The 21229-nt window shown below is 46.3% G+C and overlaps 1 protein-coding gene across 4 annotated transcripts in view; it reads right to left on the reverse strand.

Moving 5' to 3' along the window:
- Positions 1-21218, reverse strand: part of KDELR1 (KDEL endoplasmic reticulum protein retention receptor 1) — a 128922-nt gene extending 107704 nt beyond the window's left edge. For 2 of the 4 annotated variants that reach the window (XM_079951238.1, XM_079951239.1), the window contains exons 1-2: positions 21073-21218; positions 17276-17351 (exon numbers count right to left, since the gene is read on the reverse strand). The gene's annotated coding sequence lies outside the window, so the exon portion shown is untranslated. Of the gene's footprint in view, positions 1-17275; positions 17352-20425; positions 20550-21072 lie in introns of those variants that run through there. The other 2 variants (XM_079951240.1, XM_079951241.1) reach the window with 1 other exon arrangement.
- Between the last annotated feature and the right edge of the window lie 11 nt (positions 21219-21229).

The following is a 21229-nucleotide window of genomic DNA, read 5'->3' on the forward strand; positions in this document are numbered from 1 at the left end:
AATTGCATAGAAGAGGGAATTATTGCAGGCAGTGTTTTTCCCAACTGTGCATGAAAAGCTATACCTATCCAATTTTTCTCTTCTCCATAGCTACTCAGGAAAGAGGTGTCTATCCTCCCTTTTATATGCAACTTAGGTATCCTGATCATTGGCACACATTCACAAACATGATTTTCCTTACAGATGTTACTTTCAGACTACTGCCTGTTAGCGCTGTTGAGGTTTTAATTTTTTGCAGTTAGGTAGACATGGAATTAAACAGAGGTTCTCTAAAAACATAATTCAGCAGTGCCCTTTTCCATGGCCAAGATCCTTCTATCGGTATACTCAAAGAAAGTCCCATTTAGCAAAGATCATCAGCAACATCGATTAAAAGTTTCCTCCTCAGTCTGTTTTATTTCTTCTTCTGTTAGTAGATTGGTTGTTAATTTCCATTTAACTCTGTTCCCCACAGTGGGATGGTATTTCCCCCCTTTTATCATTCTGCTATTTTGTTATAAAATAAAGAAGAGGAAGGAAAATAATGGATGAAAACCAGTAATTCACACATAAACAGGCACACAGGGAATTTAAGGTGAATCAATCACTAACCATGCTGTACAGGATACAATAAAACAGTGGCTGCAATCAGGAAGCTTTACATTAAAGGCACATTAACCCTTAAAAGTCTCAATAGCACTTTGCCTGTCATTACTGGATTACAACCTGGCACTGCAATTATATTTCATTCCCCCACCCCCGCCCTCCGAATCACCACAAATCAGGTCTGAAGGGAAAACAGGGGAAGGGTTTGCAAGAAGAACTGGCATGTGACAATTAAAAAATGACATTGGGTGGACTCCTTACAAAAAGTGAGTGAGGAAAGGACAGTGATTCCACAGAAAATTCTAGTGTGAATGCCACTTCTGTCTTGGGTGCCAAGCAAGAGTTGGGCAGGAGATTACATTTTGATAGGTGCAGGTTCTTTTACCCCTGCAGCATGAAGAGCTGCACAGCCCTTAAAAGTACAGGAGTACCACCTTCCTTTGCATCTAGTCATCCTGCTCCAGCATCATCCTGTTGGTGAGAGCTTCTCACACCTGAAAAGCAACATCTCTAACCTGCCAAACTCCACCTATATTCCAGAGAAGCCTGAAATAATGGCCAGCACACATGCACACAGCTTTCTCAATTGTGACAAATAAATAGATAAACCTACTAGACCTCATTCCCCTTCCACGAGATCCCTGCTGACCTTTCTCCCAGGTGAGACAACTCAGAACCACTATTTCTCTCACATTCGCTGCATTTTTCTCCTTCTCCAGAATGCTCACTAGGTCTCATGCTTGTCAGTTAAGCACCCTGAGCCTTCAGCATCCCTCTCCTTTGCTGCAACCACTAACCCTCTCTCTCCTCCCATAAGCTTCAGAAGCTGTGGCTCCCCTCTGAACTATAAAACAATGCTGAGGTTATGACATGCTGGCAAAATGCCAGGACTAGTCGCCCAGATAAGCTTCCCTAGGCAGTGGGATTAGAGGCTTCATTAGGGATGGATTTCTTGCCCGAACCCAACCAAAGTGACTCGTTAGAAATAATGAGAAAGCCAGCCAGAGCCCAGAGAAGAGAGAGGCACTCAAGAAAGAATGGTTTAAGGGAGGGTATTTTCTTCTCTAGGGAGCCCCTGTTCTAATCTGGGACCAGCTGACTTTAGACTCCCATCCTCCAGCCTCATCATTGGTCACCTGGGTCAGGTTGGAGCAAGATAAATTGGTAGCAGCTCCAACATGACACCCAAGTCCTTGAGCCCTGGCAATTTATTATTCATTAAAAGCAGTGCGAGGCAATCACCTTGGATAGAGACATCTGTCTGCATTTATGAGGCAGCCCAGCAGTGGAAAGCATCCAGTACCTGGGAGAAAGAGTGGGTGGGTGGAAGGTGCAGATGGATGGATGGATGGATGCATGGACTCAGTTGTATTCTTAGTAATAATAAGGTTTAACCATGATAGAGAGCACATTTCAAGTGTCCAGTGTATTTCCCATATACATGATCTCAACATTCCTTTAAAAAGCTTTGCAAGATTGGCCAGTCTTATGATCCTCATACTGTAGACCACAGGTTTGAGGCTGAGGGAAGTGTTGCTCTCATGAGGTCACCTAAAAAGTGGGTACCTAAGGTGGCACTGAACTGGGATCCTATTACTGGCCACCAACTTCACGAAAACAGTTTACTATGCGGCAACCACAATCACATGGAGCAACTGAAAACAGTCATTGTGTAACATATCAAGTGGGCATCAACAATATGACTTGATATTTCACAGGACTTAGCTCCAGAGTCTGTTTTCAGTGGCTGGGTTTGAACCTAGACAATTATAAAGCCATCAGAAAAATAAGTGCATTGAAACATGCACAGAGTGCATTTTCTTCCACAGCACACTGAGCAACAACAAGCCACAGATCTGGGATTAGGACTTCCAAGACAGAGGGCATGACTTCTACTCTGGCCCTGGCCGAAGAGTCCTTCATTTTACGAATTAAGCAATGAGATGGATGGCTTGGATAGGTGAGTGGAGAAAGAAACACAAGATTAGGCAGTTCTGAAAACGGTCTGAAATGGAGTAGGATGCAGGGGTGAAGACACCTGCTTTTCACCCCACTAAAGTTTGCTAATGCACCCTGTACATTCCCCAGCTTCTTCCCGGATAAGCCCTAGCCAAAAAGCTTGCCTGGCCTGTGCATAAGCAGGGCGTAATTACTTGTTAATTAAGAGCCTAACAAGATGAGCAGATGGTTTGAGAGAATCCATCACAAGCCCTGCCGCTCTCTGAAGAGAAGAAAAGGTTACGCTGTGAGAGCTGGAGGGGGAAGAAAGACAGAGGGGAACCCAGGAGTCCTGCTTCTCACCATCCTCTCTTATAGTTCACTAGATCTGACAACACCTGCTCCTTGATGAACCCTCAGCCTTTCCCTGTTTCATAAACCAGTGGCAAGACAGGAGTGAGCCAGAACAGACAGGTATGGAGGTCTAGCAAAACATTTTTTGCCCATGTTTCTCACTGAGCTCAGAGTTGCAGTATAATAGTAAGATAAGGTACCCCTGCCCATACGGGCCAGTCTTGACAGACTCTAGGGTTGTGCGCTCATCTCACTCTAGAGGCCGGGAGCCAGCGCTGTCCGCAGACACTTCCGGGTCACGTGGCCAGCGTGACAAGCTGCATCTGGCGAGCCAGCGTAGCACACGGAACGCCGTTTACCTTCCCGCTGGGTAAGTGGTCCCTATTTATCTACTTGCACCCGGGGGTGCTTTCGAACTGCTAGGTTGGCAGGCGCTGGGACCGAACAACGGGAGCGCACCCTGCCGCGGGGATTCGAACCGCCAACCATGCGATCAGCAAGTCCTAGGCGCTGAGGTTTTACCCACAGCGCCACCCGCGTCCTAATAGTAAGATAATCCCATTAATTCTGGTAAGGAAGGAGGAGACCATAACTCTGTTTTTAGTTCTAAGCTACTATACCACATTCCTCAGCCCTCAAGAACCCACGGATCCAGTTTCGGCCAAACTATTCCTGAAAACCCAGAAGTTCCAGCACCTGGTGTTCCCCAGTTCTACTCGTTCCCTCTTTCAGAAAACCCAGACTGGCAAGAGAATAAGAGTGTGTGTCAATAAACTCAGGTTAAGGAGGAAGGCGTGATCTGCTCCTAGTGGCCCCTGCTGGGCTCAGTCAGACACCACCGCTTTGCTTTTCAACTTGTCAGGGGCTTTATTTTTTAAAGCCAGGTTGACTCCTTGCTCCCTGAGGATGGTTTTGGGATGGAGAGAAAAGCTTCCCTGCTGGGTAGGGAAAATGAGGGCTTGGAGAGAGGTGGGGGGAAGAGGAGGTGTTAAAGAGATCAGAGCAGTGACAGACCCGTGGCATTGTAGGCACCCTCATTTAAAAATGAATGTACAACGTGCTGTTCAGGTCTTTAAAATGTTCTTTTACTTCATAATCCTGTTTTGCAAAGGGGCTCCTGAGGGTGAGAAATGGTATTTAGCCCAAATATGCAGGTTTTGAACCCATATCTAAACCCCATGGTCTCTCCTCTGCACACAGCACCACTAGTCTGTGGAGCAAACACCTTGTACCTGACCACAATCCCTCCTTGTCTTTTCTCTGCCCCTTCCCAGCTCCTTGTCTTGGTGCTCCCACAATGCCCTCCACTCTCCTAGCTCTCTCCAGGACCCTCCTTGGCTGCCATGCGGCTATTTTACTAAGGTGAATAATGATATGTGTCTTCGGAGTCATTCAAGGTAGGAGTGCATGAGCTTTAGTATTCCTTGTTGGGCAGAAGGGAACATCAGTGATGTTGCTTAAAACCTTGCATACTCTTATGCACGTCAGTCTAGACATTGTCATCCTGTATCCTAGAGTTGAAGTGCAGAAAAAAGCATCAAAATTCATTAGGAGGTTAGAGCATCTTCTCTATTGGGAAAGGCCAAAGCGTTTGAGATTTTTAGTTTTGGAGGGAAGAACTATGAAGAAGGGACAGGAAAGAGGTTTATAAAATTAGATGCAGTGTAGTAAAGTACTGTACAGTAACTGGACAGAGTGAAGTAATTGTTTTTTCCTTCCTCGATCTTATAATACTAGTTCACATGGGCCATCAATGAAACTGATGGGCAGCAGAGTCGGGACAGACAAGAGAAAGTGGTTCTTTCCACAATGTATAATTAATTCATGGAATTTGCTGCCAGAGGATGTGGTGTGATGGCCACTGGCTTGGAAGGCTTTAATGGGGGATTAGACAAATGCATGGAGAATAAATCTATCAATGGCTACCAGTTACGGTGGCTATATGGAACATATTCTGAGGCAATGTGCCACGGAATAAATAGTTACTGCCAGACAATGGCAGAAAATATCTACCGCCTTCATGCTCAGTCTGTGAGGCTCCTGAAGGCATCTGATAGGCCATTACAAGAAGCAAGATGCCGGACAAAGTGGATCTTTGGTCTGATCCAATAGGGCTCTACGGGCAGCCAGGGTCAGAGGTGCCTTAGTGTGAAATTCCAAGATTTGATGCCCAATAGTCACATGAACCATGCCAGGCTCCACCCCTTTCAATGTCTGTTAATTAGTAACTTAAATGTGCCCTTATGTGTAGGTTTGCTCATCAGCCCGATTCCCTCTCCCCTTCATTTATCATGGTCTGATATAATCTTCAACATGCAAAGGATATATAAAGCCAGGGAATGTTCCATTACCAAGGTAGGAATGAGATGCATAGGGGGGACTTCACACAGGAGAGACCAATGATATTGCTTGCTGTTGTTGGGAAAGGATGCAGAGCAGTGTAGAAAGCAAATCTCACAAATTGGTCCAGAGCCAGATCTTTGGCTTCAGGGCTCTGGTTTGGGTTAATTAGCATATGCAAACTAGCAACAGGCAGATTTTTTTTTCAGTTTCTCCAAGGAGATACAGCAAAGATCTTCCTCCACTCTCACCCGCCTCACTGTAGCAAGGAGTCACTGAATTTTGTCTTTGTTTCTGAATTTCTTGTAAACATCCCCCTGGGCTCACAGCAAGCCACTGATCCAATCTTCGCCTTAAAACAGGAATCTTTCTAAGGCAGACAGTGACAGCCAGGCCAGGCCTCGTCCTACATTCAACTCAAGAAGAAATGAAGGTGACGGCAAGAGGAGACAACAGAATATGTCTGGTTACTTGCTGAAGGCAGAAAACTCCTACAGGGGACAGCGGCTCTGGCCTGATACTTGTAAAATTAGACAGTACCAGACCTTCTACCCTAGGAGGTACCAGCTCAATCCAATTTGGCACCCTGTTTGTTAGCTGGGGGCTGATCCACAACCATAATGAACAGTGCTGGCTTCCTCTTTGTGCCAGATCACTGGCTGTTTCCTGCTTTCAGCTCTTGGGTCAAGGCATAAACCTTTGTCTTTGACCACAGAGCCATGATCTGGGCATGCAGTGAGAAATCTCCCAATGATAATATTACAATGTCAGGGTGAATACTGTTGCTATTCGCCCCAGTTAAGAAAAAAACAAACCTGGAAGAATATGTGCCTCAGCTCAGGAAAGGGGAAGCAAACCAGTTCCAAATAAATGAAGTAAAATTGAAATCAAATAAATCTAAAGGGAAGGTTTACAAAATGTTAGAACACCACTATGGGGTGAGGTATGAGTGAAAACAGAGATAGCCTCATTGATATTAGTAACTATATGAGCATTTCTACACAGGGGCTGTATAGCAGAGAAGTATAGGCACAAACTCCCAATATTTTAAAAATGAGTTATTTATTTTTAAAGCCCATTAACTTTTAAAGTTCATGGTGGTAGGGTGGTTTGCTGGGAGAGTTGTATGCCATTTGTCACTAACTACGAGGCCAAAGCAAATTCCAGTAAAGACTCCACAAGCCCATTCCACAATTTTTATTTTTATTTTGATAACAGGAGTAGATGCTCTCTTTGGTTAAACCACTGCATTTTCTCCAGGCAAAAAGTAGTAAACTTGCTCAGAAAAAGCAACAGAAGTGAAACCTTGGGGAAGATGTCTGCAAGGACAAAGGGGTGTTTACCAAGTACTGCAATGACTGTGTAAGAAAAGCTCTGAGGGACAACTTAGAGGCGTGTATGCATCAAGCTGCAAATCATCTCATGTGACCCTGCACAGCGTAGATCATTCATCCCCAACCTGGTGCCCTCCAGATGTTTTGGATCACAATACCCATTATTCATGGGCATTGCCAAGGGAGGGCAGGGGAACAGCTGCCACCCTAAATCAATCAAAATAAATACAAATCTGAGGTTCTGCTCCCCCAAACAAAAGCCTGCCCCCCAACAAAAATCCTGGCTACGCCCATGCCATTATCCCTCACTACATTCAGCCATTCCTTCCTCGCCACAGCTTTCCAACCAGCAATTGTTCCCTCGCTTTTTCATCCATCCATTTGTCTCTCTTTCCCTCACTTGTCCAGGCATCCATTCATCTGTCACACAGAAGAAAGCATTAGGGTTCAGAGACCCACCTTAGGACTAACAGTTCTCATATCCATATCTCATATCTCATATGTAACTGTAACTGGCTGACTGACCGAACCCAAAGGGTGCTCATCAATGGTTCCTCTTCATCCTGGAGAAGAATGACTAGTGGGGTGCCACAGGGTTCTGTCTTGGCCCTGGTCTTATTCAACATCTTTATCAACGACTTGGATGATGGACTCAAGGGCATCCTGATCAAATTTGCAGATGACACCAAACTGGGAGGGGTGGCTAACACCCCAGAGGACAGGATCACACTTCAAAACGACCTTGACAGATTAGAGAACTGGGCCAAAACAAACAAGATGAATTTTAACAGGGAGAAATGTAAAGTATTGCACTTGGGCAAAAAAAATAAATACAAGATGGGTGACACCTGGCTTGAGAGCAGTACACGTGAAAAGGATCTAGGAGTCTTGGTTGACCACAAACTTGACATGAGCCAACAGTGTGACGCGGCAGCTAAAAAAGCCAATGCAATTGTGGGCTGCATCAATAGGAGTATAGCATCTAGATCAAGGGAAGTAATAGTGCCACTGTATTCTGCTCTGGTCAGACCTCACCTGGAGTACTGTGTCCAGTTCTGGGCACCACAGTTCAAGAAGGACACTGACAAACTGGAACGTGTCCAGAGGAGAGCAACCAAAATGGTCAAAGGCCTGGAAACGATGCCTTATGAGGAACGGCTAAGGGAGCTGGGCATGTTTAGCCTGGAGAAGAGGAGGTTAAGGGGTGATATGATAGACATGTTCAAATATATAAAAGGATGTCACATAGAGGAGGGAGAAAGGTTGTTTTCTGCTGCTCCAGAGAAGCGGACACGGAGCAATGGATCCAAACTACAAGAAAGAAGATTCCACCTAAACATTAGGAAGAACTTCCTGACAGTAAGAGCTGTTCGACAGTGGAATTTGCTGCCAATGAGTGTGGTGGAGTCTCCTTCTTTGAAGGTCTTTAAGCAGAGGCTTGACAACCATATGTCAGGAGTGCTCTGATGGTGTTTCCTGCTTGGCAGGGGGTTGGACTCGATGGCCCTTGTGGTCTCTTTCAACTCTATGATTCTATGATTCCAGGCTGCAGGCCTGGAGTGCAGTCAGATGCAGGTGAAACTTGCTGCTTCTCCTTGTCCCCGCTATGTAGTGCTATGTAGTGCTTTTTCATTGCTGCTGCAGCAGCATACTTCTTCCTGATTTCAGATTGGGGCACTCAGCTGGATTCAGCAAAGTGAAAACAGGTAGCCCAACACCAGGCCTCTGGAATAGCTTGCCCTTGAGGCATTCTCAGAGGAACAGAAATCGAATTTCAGATGGCATGAATCTGCTTAAATTCCAAACAAACAAACAAGTCCTCCAAGCAAACAAGGCAGCTACCTGTGCTCATAGGCCAGGATCTGAGCTTTTATATTTGAGGGCAGAAAACAACTTCACATACATATACACGTGGCAGTTTACAAAGACCAGTTACTGATCCTGTAGGATATTCCTCCTGTAGGATCTTCAGCTTTACCATATGACAGAGCTTGCTGGCTAGAGCCACATGGAGCTATCTGACCTATTCTCTAATACTACATGTCTACTGCGGAAGCTGTCCACGTTGCAGAGGATTTTCAGTACATCCTATGACACACAATCAGTTCACACAGTGCATTAGCCAGGCCTGGGGTGGCCTCACTGGTGGTGAGCCTGAGCGGAGAGCATGACCAAGAACACAATCCATATCTCTTGTGGCTCCGCATGGCAGGAGAAGGTGGGCAATGATGGGCAAGCTGTCACAGAAAGACACGCCTGCCCTTACTAATCTCCTTATGTGAGAGAATCCTGACAAACTTCTGGAAAGAAACGACAACAGAATACAATCTGAAAGAAGTTTCTCTATGATGGCATGTTGCCCATACATATGTTTAGAGATAGGTGTGAACCAATGGGCTTCCAAATTCACTGTACTCAAGGCCCCAGGAAATATCTGGACGGCATGATGACGATCTGCCTATACTGTATAGCGACATCATGGAGCATGGTGCTTCATAGCACAAGAGAACAAGTCTCTGCCCCAAGTAGCTTATAATCTAAAATCTGACATAAGGGAGAGGAGAACCCTTTTACTGCAAATGTTAAATTGTGAGCCCCTTGGGGCGGAAACCTGTCCACTTCAATTTTGTAAAGCGCCATGTACTTAGGTTTCACCACAGCAGGATATGGAGGCTAAGGGGTTATGCCAAAGGCTTCATGGGAGAGGTCCTCTGCCATGTCTCCCACTAATCATTCTCTACACACCCTTCCTTTCTTTCGATCCACTTACTCCAATGTTTGCAACCAGCCACCAGTCCTTAACATGTAAGCACACGTGACTCCCACTAAACAGGTTCTTCTTCCCTTGAACCCCTTCCCTTCTTTCTTTTCTTTTGCTCTCTGTCTCGTCCCCCCCCCTTTCTGATTTAATCTCCAGGATCTCCACACTTCTTGGCTGCATGATGCCAAGTTATTATCAGCTCAGAGACAGAAAATGATTCCCTCAGTCATTCTCTCCCTGCTGATGCAGCTGAACATTGCAGTTATTTCATAGAGAGCCTGGCGATGAGGGGTGGGATTCCCGTACAAATAGCTGCTGCCGTCTCCCCAGAGTCAGCTGCATCTCAGCTCCCTGGAAGCCTCCAGGTGCAAATGAGAATGAAACTCAGCTCAGTTACACACTAGTCTGCAACACCACTAAAATCACACACATTTGGGTATAGTGGCACCTTGGTCCCATCAGACATGTACAAAGACATCACAGCAGACACAATGATGTACTAGATAAGGTCTCTCTTTGAAGAGGTGTCTACTACGCACCTCAATGTGACTGCGGGAATATATGTAAACACCAACACAAATATGTAGCACATGTGTTCCCAATGCCTATTTCATGCCTAGAAAATGGCTATGGAAATGACCATATGCAGTACACACAAATACAGCCTCCGAATATACCAGCCGCATAAAGGCATCATCCATCAAAATTACACAATACAGGCACAGAAAATAACTTTGGGGAAGAACACACTCACACATCAGTACTACTGCAAACATTTCATAATATACCACAAATACCATCATAATGGTCACATACATTTACAGCGGCATGGTGGCTATAAGAAAACAGCCAGAAATGCATCACAGCCACGCAACACCAAGACACACAATGACACCTAGACAACATACATGCCACCAATGTAACAAATGCACAGGAATTTATAGCAGAACACACAGACACACAATCTCAAGCCATAACACAGCCCTCATGTTAAAAGTATATCAAATCAGCCACTGTGTGAGGATCCAGGATAGCTGTTGAGAAACAGGACTTTACTTGACATGTTACTTCAAGGAAAGCTGCTCCCAGCCCCTTCCATTTTTGCATTAAGAAACTTGGTTATAACCCAAGATTGCGCTACGCAACCTTTAGACCAATGTTTCAAGGCACAAAGACAGGTTACAAAACTGTAAAGCACACAAAAATACAATTGCAAACACACACACACCAACCAGCAGCAGCTAAAGATTTTTTTCCACGTACAGCACAATTCAGCCAATGCAGACTTGAATAAATGAGGCTTCAGAGGTTTTGGGGAATTGGGTGAGAGAGACCAGCAGCAACAAGGCTCTATGAATCTCTGTGGGTGGGAAGTTTCCAAGGTGTGGGATTGCCACTGAGAAAGCCCTCCCCCTTCATATTAATCAGCCTGATGGGTCTCAAGCACTGCTCTTAAGGCTTGGTCAGGCTGCAGGTGTGTAGCTAGCTCTGCAAGGGCTAATGAGCCTTTAGGACAGAGGGTGGATGAACTGTCTCCCCTATGGCTTGATGGTGCCCTTGCCGTTCCCTCTCAGACCTTCTCTTTCGCCAAGTAAAGGCTTTGACCTCCTGTGACAGGACATCTAGAACAGCCTTTCCCAACCCGGAGCCTTCCAGATACCATTTGTGCCCAGGTTGGGGAAGGCTGATGCAGAAAGAGCATCTGGTGATGTAGCAATGACAAAAGCAGATGGGCTGCCACCACAGTCTGCCTCTGCTCGTTTTGCTGGCTCACGGGCCATGAGTGATGCCTTTTCACCTTTGAGCATCATCCTATGGACTTTTCTATGGCAGGGTAGCTCACTCAGCTGAACCATAAGTCTGATTTTTCTTCCCCCACCTTTTTAAAATCCCATGCCTTTTAAAGTCTTCTGATGCCCTCAAGCCCATAGCCCTCTCACCCTTCTCCCCATCCTGTCATGCACTACCCTGAATCAGGGCGGCTCCTTTTCATTTTCCCCTTGCTTTCGGAGCGTTCAGTGACTAGTGTTAATTTTCATGCTGACTGCAGCCCTGACAGGTGGCAAGTCCCATGGGAGGCCTGCAGCAAACCCACGAGGTGCCAACGCCTCCCTGGTATGCAGCGGGCGAGACCCGCAAGCCATGCCACTGCTTAATTTAGCTTTCATATCAAATTGGGAAATCAGCGGAAAAGCTACAACATAAACAGGCCCGAAGTCCCAAGAGGAGCCCGTTAAATTAACCCAGTATGTTACAGGCTGGCTTCTGTAAAATACCCCAGGCTGAGATAACAGAGGAAGGCTTGTGGGAGTTGAAGGAGGGGGAGGAATAACTCAGGTTTGGGACTATGGCAGTGGGGAAGGAGGAGGAGCTATGATTAGAACTGGCCCATAATCTAGACGGATGGGACTTTTGTCCCGGACGCACTGGCTCTGCAGAGGTTCCAAACAGCCAGCTGCCACTGCTGCGGCAGGCACAGGGCTGTGAGTTCAACCCTTTTCAGCCGCCTTGCAGTTGTGAAATTAGAGTGCCACCCAGTGGCTGCAACCTGCAGTGAAGTCCCTAATTTCCATTCTGGTCATTGCCCCGTATTTTCCAGCACCACAGAGAAAGAATTGCCACTTCAGTGGAGATGGTGAGGCTGGGATGGGGCAGAATCCAGGACAGCTTCTCACTGACACAGATCAGATTGTTTAGATCCAATTACTGACATGAAAATGCATTTTTAAACGTAATAAAACTGAACAGTGAGCTAGTTTGGAGTGCTACCCATTCACGTTCCCCCATAACATGCCCTTGCCCTACCCCCACCACAAACAATGAATAGGCAATGGAGCAATCCCAGGTGGCTGGATGAATCCAGCCTTTCTCCTTAATTGATAAGGTTCCTTGCCAACGCAGGTGGGCAAGAAGCCTGCATTTGAACAACAAGGGTGAAGTCATTGTCTGGCCTACACACCGGGAATGGGGACCAAGGCATATTTTTGCCCTCTGGCAGAAGAAGGAATGCTAGATTAAACAAGTTATACTAGGGAAATTCAGAAGGAGAGTAGCAAAGGGGGCAAAAGGAAGTCCACATGGCCAACTTTGGAGGGGAGAGATCTCCTGCAGAGATCATGACTCTGGAGTGGAGCACAGGCTTGGGAAGACCTTCACCAGAAACCCTAAAGAGCCACTGCCAATCAGAATAGAGAATACTGGGCTCGATGGACCAAAGGCCTGATCTGGTATAAGGCAACTTCCTATGTTCCTACTGAGATGGCAGCAGGAGCTGGAGCCACTAGGCTGCTGTCAGCACCTGACATCCTTGGGCAGCTGCCAGGTCCCCTGTGCAGAGATCCCAATGTAGATGTCCACCCTCTCAGTGTCCTTTGAGGGACTCTGAAAAACAAAAGAAGGCTAGATCGAGTCACTCTGCTCTCAACCCAATGTTGCTCTGGAGCATTGTGGGAAAACTAAAGGGCTGAGAGACCCAGTTGCCCACAACTGCTTGGAAGGGATACAGGCTCCTAAGCTTGCCAGGGCTCGCTGACAGAGGAAGGGGCTTACCAGAGGATTGTTTGCCCAGGACTCTCCTCAAAGCTAGCAATCACTCATGTGTGAAACTGCCATTGACTCATTTAGTTTAGTACTGTATACTATTGACTCCCAGCAGCTTGCCAAGGTCTCAAGACACTAGGAGCTGAACCGCAGAACGTCTGCATGAAAAGCAGGAGTTCTACCACTAAGACATCACCAGCAGTCCTCAGGGAAACCTCCTAAATTAACTAGGTATGTTACAGGCTGGTTTCAAAAAAAAACACTCTAGGTTGAGATAACTGGAGAGGGCTTTTAAAACTTGGAAGGGATGGATCTTTACCTTAAAAGAGGGAATTTGGGTCCCACTCACACAAGCACACATACACAAATCAGTTGCACTGGAAGGTAACTACTGGAGCACGAGTATAAACTATAAATTGCATTTGTATTTTATTTTGTTCAGCAACTTTGTCCTGTATACCTCTTACTCTTTATCCAACCGGTCATTCCTATCCTAACAAAACTCTTCTTTGGTTTACCCTAATTGGACAAAAAAAGCGCATTGTGCTCATGAAGTAGGACACTGAGGTAAGCTGTCAGCTTTAGGGTACTGACTCTACGGAGATACCGATTCTTTATCTAATGGTCACATGCTTGAAAGGGCTCTGGGACTGAAGCAGGCACTGCTGCAGTTCCCCACAAGTACAAAATTTGAGAGAAATTTGCTTGCAGCTTGGGATAGATGAGGCTGGGCACATACTTGATGCCCAGGTGTGAGTGAGTGGGAATTCACTGGTGCTGATTTGGCAATACAGAAAGCCTGGCGAAGGGTATCAGAAGAGTTTGTCACATTTGTGCAGCAGTGGGAATGGAGCTAGTGTCGGGAAAGACTGCTTTAAGAGGAAAGTTTCTCTCTCTCTCTCTCTCTCTCTCTCTCTCTCTCTCTCTTTCTTTCTCTCTCTCTCTCTCTCTCTCTCTCTCACACACACACACACACACGATTCTATGAATACACACAAACACATCCCTACACCTGCTCTTCAGGAATTATTGTTTGCACACAGCCTTGAGTGTGAAGCACTATTTCAGCTCCTTGCTCTGCCATGAAGCTCTCACTGTGTGACCTTGGGAAAGACACAGTCTCTCAGCCTAACAACTTGGCTTCACAGGGCTGTTGTTATGAGCTGACAACTGCAAATCCCATCCTACGTTAAAAAGTGTTACAGACATTATAAATAAGAGAAAGCTGAGGCTGAGCTGAGCTGTAAGGAAAAGCCCAAGATGGAAAGCAAACCACCCTGGCAAATTATCTGTGCAGGTCTTTTGACTAGCCAGGTGGCTTCTAACCAAGGAGGAACTGCTCCACTCCACAACTATCTTTGCTAACACTCAACTCCTCACCCCCACCTGCATCTGGCTTCAGGACCTGGTTTGTTAGCAGATATAAAGAAGCAACTTCATGAGTCAAACCAGTGGACAGTCCAATGCAGTAATGTCTGTCCCGACATGGTAGGCAGGGTTACCCAATATTTTTGACAAGAGATGATGGGGACTTTACACAAGTAAAGCAGGTGCCACAACCACTGAGCTATGGCCCTTCTGGAAAGTTAGGGTTGCTGCCTTGCTCTGGAACCTTTCTTAGCTGCACCATAGAGAAAAATTCAATAAGTAAAAGGATTCCTCATGCTGACAGGAGCCTCACCTATTGAATTTCTGGCTGACATGCAGCTGTTTTAAGGCACCAGAGCCTTGCCAGAAGAAATGTAAAAAAGGCTGCAAGACTCCCAAATTGTTTTTTTCAGCATTCAGGAACTTGACACCTCTCAACCTGCCAGAAAGGTTCTTCACCTCTGTTCTCAGAGGCAGCTCAAGACAGACAATGCAAAAATGCCACCCAGGTGAAAAGCACATCAGGTAAACCAAATCATTGCCAGTTTCCTGCCTTTTAATGGTACCCTAAAGTGTGGCACAACCTTGGACTTCATAACTGTTGGGTTATCCCCATGTGCTGTAACAAACATACAGTAGCACCTGCCCTCGTTCAAAAGGTAGGAGTCTGGTGCCACGTTGATGTGACCCTGAAGTGCCATAGCCTGTGATGCCTCTACTGTGGTGCCCCCTGCTGATGCCCTCCAACTTCTCAAGCTGCTGTTTCTCTTCTTCCTTGCACTTTCAGCACTGGCTTACTATCATACAGCATCCAACTGTCACTGTCACCAGCAGCCAGCAGCTTCAGCTGCCCGCCACCAGAACCTGCCGGTGCGCTGCCTGCCTTGTCACATTATGGGATGCGACCCTCCCGCTCGACTGCACACAGCAAGTTTCTGGCTGAGCCGTGGCAGCCGGCAGGCTTCGGGACATGCTTGTTAGCAATTTATGATCCTGCTGAGGATAGATGGTAGCCTGCAGGGCTGGGATTCAAAGGAAACTGGGATTGCTGTAATCTCAGAGACACAAGGCGGGGGTGGGGCAGCGGAGAGAGCGCTGTACCAAGGCCAAAGCAGTAGGGAGTCCTGTAGTGTGGATATCTGGCCAAGGCAAAGCACTGGTGCAAAACACAGGAGCTGCTGGGGTTGGGAACTGGTTTCCCAGGGAGCAAGTTTTGTCTCTACTTGGCAGCCCTTGGATAAAAGTTTCAACAGATTTTAAGAACTCTTTTTGTTTGTTTCTTAAGCAGGCTTGTAAGTTATTTACCAAGTTGCTTATGGCGAGTTAGAATCCCCTTCACATTTGCAAACGAAAAGAAAATGGTTGGTGTTTGTTATTCTTAACAGAACTAAATCTAGCTATGCCTGGACAGGCAGACTGCAGCAGAGGGAGAGAAGCAAGGCAGGATCACCCTATCAACTCTGCTGAGAAACCAATTCCATCAGGCTTCCCCTCTCCCCCATCTATCATTCAGTCACATCCATTCCATCAGGTTTCAGCAGAGGGAGAGATGGGTTTGGCTCCTCTTCTGCTGGAACCATTTCTATTCCAGCTGGTTATTGTAAGAACTTTGCAATTTAGAACTAAAGTCTGAGTTTGCATGTTTTTTCTTCTTCCCTCGCAATCTCTTCTTTCGTGCCATGACTTTGTAATCCCGAGATCAGGGACTCTATTTCTGATCTTTGTAAGCCACTCTGGGAACCTTTTTTGGCTGAAAGGCCAGGTAAATATGTGCTGATTAAGTCATTAAATAAATATTGTTCATATCTAGGAACAATTATGAACTTTTTAGCAAAACTGGGTAGTGGTGTTATTTTAAAGAATGGCATGTGCCACTGCTCAATGTCGGGTTTTCCCATGAATCTTTTAAATTAAAATGAACGTAAGAAGAGCCTGGATCAGGCCAATGACACATTGAGTCTAGAAGCCTTTTTCTCACAGTAGTCAACCAGATGCCCGAACAGAGCCAAGTGTAACAGCACTCTCCCGCTTCTCGGAGTTCCTGCAATTGGCATTCAGAGGACTACTGCCTCCAACAGTGTACATTCAGGTTTCTGTTGACACAAGGCTCTGAACTGAGACCTGAGTGTACACTGTTTGTACAGTGGAGAGGGCTCAGTAAGTATGAAAATTGGGGAACTCAATTGGGAGTTTCAATTTAAAATGCTGGGAGTGTATGCAAGAATAAGCAAAATCCACATGAATATAATGGACTATGGTGGGTGAAAGGAGCTTATGCTGTGATTGAAGTATTGCTTTTGCCCTTTTATTTTATTTTCACCAAGTTGAGTATGCACTCAGTGACACAGGAGATTGTACAGTAAGGTTGTCACCTTTCTTTGTTTCGACAGGGACTTCTCATGTGTTTGACAGTAAAAAATCCAGATATTCTACAGTGGCATTGCCATGCAGCTGTTAAAGGCATACACCTTGAGGCGGTGGGCCTTTTGCTGCTCTCTCCTGCCATTTTTAAACCACTCAAGAGCAAGAGGATTTTGCTATTTTATCCTTTAAGTGTGTGTGTGTGTGTGTGTGTCTGTGTTTTGCTTTACACCTTAGGATCTAGAGGACTCTGACAACTCTGACTTGGCCAGATTAAACCCCCCCCCCCAAAAAAAAAAACTTGACTCTGCCACTGCCAGATCTGTACTTGGCTCCACGTCCAGCCACCAATTTTTTTATTTCAAAAGTTGGTGATGCCAAAAACTTTGTGTGTTCCGACTACCCCTGACACAAAGTAGGGATTTTATAGTTCAAATTGTCCTCTCCTTGAAAGAGTCTTATATTTTCTCAGCCACATCCATATTGGCTGGGTTCTGGGGAAATCTCTTTGAGTAAAAGGATATTACATATAATAACATCTCCTCATACGTCTTAAATTTCTTGAGAGTTTGGTCAAAAATCCAAAATACAGAATTAGTGCAACTTTGGCAGCAGAACCTTCTAAAGTTCTCTACTCACACAGAGGCATAATCATTCATAGCTGACTAAGTGAGCTGCTTCAATGTAAACTCACCATGTAAGTACAGTACTCCTTCTCTAGCAGGCAAGTCACGTCAGTCCCTATGTCCTGCTGAAATCCAGTGGATAACCTTTTGAATAAAAAAAAGGGAGAAAGGTGAATGAGGTACTAACAGGCGCACTCCTATATAATCCCTCAAAATTGAGCCCCATTGGAATCAATGGTGATTACGCCCAGGTAAGTGCAGCATAAGCTAGGCAACTGTAGGAAAGGAGACTATTTGTGACTATTTTTATTTGGTTTTGTTTTACGTGGTGGAAAATGACATAGCTGAGGTCATACTGAATTATGTCTTCCAAGAGTGGTTGGGATTAGAATTCATAGAATTGTAGAGGCAGAAGGGACCCTGAGGATCATCTAGTCCAATTCCCTGCAATGCAGAAATATGCAGCTGCCCCATATGGGGATCAAACCTGCAACCCCTGTGGTATCAGCACCATAGTGGTTGCTGAACAACTCCAGGCACGCCTGGAAGAAGCGGACCATTTGGATCCTTTCCAGTTGGGATTCAGGGCTCATCATGGGACTGAAACTGCCTTGGTCGCACTGGTTGATGATCTCCGGCGGGCTAGGGACAAAGGTGAGAGCTGTTTCCTAGTTCTGCTGTATCTCTCAGCGGTGTTTGATACCATCGACCATAACATCCTTCTGGACCGTCTTGAGGGGCTGGGAGCTGGGGGCACTGTCATACAGTGGTTCCGCTCCTTCCTCCTGGGCCGTATTCAGAAAGTGGTGGGGGGGATGAGTGTTCAGACCCCTGGGCTCTCACTTGTGGGGTGCCTCAGGGTTCTGTCCTCTCCCCCATGCTTTTCAACATTTACATGCAGCCACTGGGAGAGATCATCAGGAGGTTTGGGCTGGGTGTTCATCAGTATGTGGATGATACCCAGCTCTACCTCTCTTTTAAATCAGAACCAGTGAAGGTGGTGAAGGTCCTGTGTGAGTGTCTGGAGGCGGTTGGAGGACGGATGGCGGCTAACAGATTGAGGTTGAATCCTGACAAGACAGAAGTACTGTTTTGGGGGGACAGGAGGCGGGCAGGTGTGGAGGATTCCCTGGTCCTGAATGGGGTAACTGTGCCCCTGAAGGACCAGGTGCGCAGCCTGGGAGTCATTTTGGACTCACAGCTGTCCATGGAGGCACAGGTCAAATCTGTATCCAGGGCAGCTGTTTACCAGCTCCATCTGGTATGTAGGCTGAGACCCTATCTGCCTGCAGACTGTCTCGCCAGAGTGGTGCATGCTCTGGTTATCTCCCGCTTGGACTACTGCAATGCACTCTACGTGGGGCTACCTTTGAAGGTGACCCGGAAACTACAACTAATCCAGAATGCGGCAGCTAGACTGGTGACTGAGAGCGGCCGCCGAGACCATATAACACCGGTCTTGAAAGACCTACATTGGCTCCCAGTACGTTTCCAAGCACAATTCAAAGTGTTGGTGCTGACCTTTAAAGCCCTAAATGGCCTTGGTCCAGTATATCTGAAGGAGCGTCTCCTCCCCCATCGTTCTGCCCGGACACTGAGGTCCAGCTCTGAGGGCCTTCTGGCAGTTCCCTCACTGCGAGAGGCCAAGTTACAGGGAACCAGGCAGTGGGCCTTCTCGGTAGTGGCGCCCGCACTGTGGAACGCCCTCCCATCAGATGTCAAAGCGATAAACAACTACCTGACATTCAGAAGACATCTGAAGGCAGCCCTGTTCAGGGAAGTTTTTAATATGTGACATTTTAGTGTATTTTTCATCTTTGTTGGAAGCCGCCCAGAGTGGCTGGGGAAACCCAGCCAGATGGGCGGGGTACAAATAATAAATTATTATTATTATTATTATTATACACTAACCAACAGAGCTATCCAGGCAATTAATTCCTAAGAAAATAAATACTGCAATTCGCACCTGCTCAAAAATCACCTCCTTTGACATAGACATCCTGCCAGAAATCCCAAATGTTTGAGAGCTAGCTGTGGCTATTCAGGAACAGTCTGCCCATGCTCAGAGACACAAGTACTTATTTTGCATGTGCCATGGCTAAGGCCTAGTACTAAAAATAAACTAATGATCTAGTTTGCTTAGTATGGCTGGCTGCTTTTGTTCTTCTGCGTATATAAACTCCTATGTTTGCAATAAAAACCTTTAAACCACTTTCACGGACGTCTTACTTATACAGTGGTAAAGGTAAAGGTAAAGGTACCCCTGCCCGTACGGGCCAGTCTTGACAGACTCTGGGGTTGTGCGCCCATCTCACTTAAGAGGCCAGGGGCCAGCGCTGTCCGGAGACACTTCCGGGTCACGTGGCCAGCGTGACATCGCTGTTCTGGCGAGCCAGAGCTGCACACGGAAACGCCGTTTACCTTCCCGCTGGTAAGCGGTCCCTATTTATCTACTTGCACCCGGAGGTGCTTTCGAACTGCTAGGTTGGCAGGCGCTGGGACCGAGCAGCGGGAGCGCACCCCGCCGCAGGGATTCGAACCGCCGACCTTTCGATCGGCAAGTCCTAGGCGCTGAGGCTTTAACCCACAGCGCCACCTGCGTCCCTTATACAGTGGTACCTCAGGTTAAGTACTTAATTTGTTCCAGAGGCCTGTTCTTAACCTGAAACTGTTCTTAACCTGAAGCACCACTTTAGCTAATGGGGCCTCCTGCTGCCGCCGCGCAATATCTGTTCTCATCCTGAGGTAAAGTTCTTAACCTGAAGCACTATTTCTGGGTTAGCGGAGTCTGTAACCTGAAGCGTATGTAACCTGAAGTGTATGTAACCCGAGGTACCACTGTATATATTAAATAAATCTGTCAGCAAATAAACTGGCCCTTTGATTGATGACAATGTTCCACTTATTGCAATATGAAGGACCATAGCTCAGTACAAGCCAAAGGTCCCTGGTTCGATCTGCAGCATCTCTGAGTGGAGTTGGGAGACTCTAGCCTGAAGCTCTGAAGAGCAGCTGCCAGTCAGTGTAGACTATACTGAGCAAGATGGACCAATTGTTTGACTCAACATAAGGCAGTTTCCTATGTTCCTATCTCAGTAGTCAAAATTGCGCATTTGTGTGCGTTTTAACTAGATAATTAATTCATTGAAAGTGAGGAGAGAACGACGAGAGGACAGTGATTTTTAAGTGCTGTGAAGTAGAATAATTTATAGAATTACCGCGGCTGGGTTTATGGGGAGAAAAGCAACAGGCGCCTGAAGTGGAGGATACCACTGAGCCTTTCAGTAGCACTTTAAAAACAAAATTTAAATAAATCAATAGGGCTGCGGAGAATAGTCGGTTGCCATGGTAATGGAACCAATTGCCCTTTTCTGAAATGGCGCTTCGGGATAGCGCTCTTTGTGGGGGAAGGGAGTCCTCTGCCCTGTTCCAAGATGTCCTTTGATAACTTGCCCACACTTAAAATGGCCGTTTCGAAAAAAATTAATACTGTAGGTGCATCGGTATGCAGTGCACGGCCTCTTTAGAGACAGCGCGGCTGCCGACTGCCCTTTTCTAAGATGGTGGCGGTCCGGGAGTAGCGCCTCTCAAAATGGCGGCAGGCATTCTCTGCCCATACTCAAAATGGCGCTCACCTTTTACCGTGTTTTCAATGAGGAATAAAGCGGCTCAAACCATAAAAACGGGCTACCGCCATTCCATCGTCCCCCAACTCTGATCTCTAGCGCTGACTTTCAGAGAGAAACTTCTCTAAGACTGCATTTATTTAAAACAGCAGTTTCCCTTAATAAAGATGGCGGCATTCTTCTCTTTTAAAAAATGTGACTGGGTGCTAACGCTTAATACGGCTTCTAAACTCTCTTACCTAAAATATCTTAATTTGAATTCAAAGTGCGGAAGGAAGGCTTTGACTCGCTGAGTTACTAGGGGCAGGTTTTTTGAACCCCAACCGGGAGAGGCAGAATGTCTAACGTTTTCCAATATGGCCACCTGCTCCTTTTTCCTTTTAACTGAATTTGAGA

Source organism: Podarcis cretensis, assembly GCF_951804945.1.
Source record: "Podarcis cretensis genome assembly, chromosome: 13".
Lineage (NCBI taxonomy): Eukaryota > Metazoa > Chordata > Lepidosauria > Squamata > Lacertidae > Podarcis > Podarcis cretensis.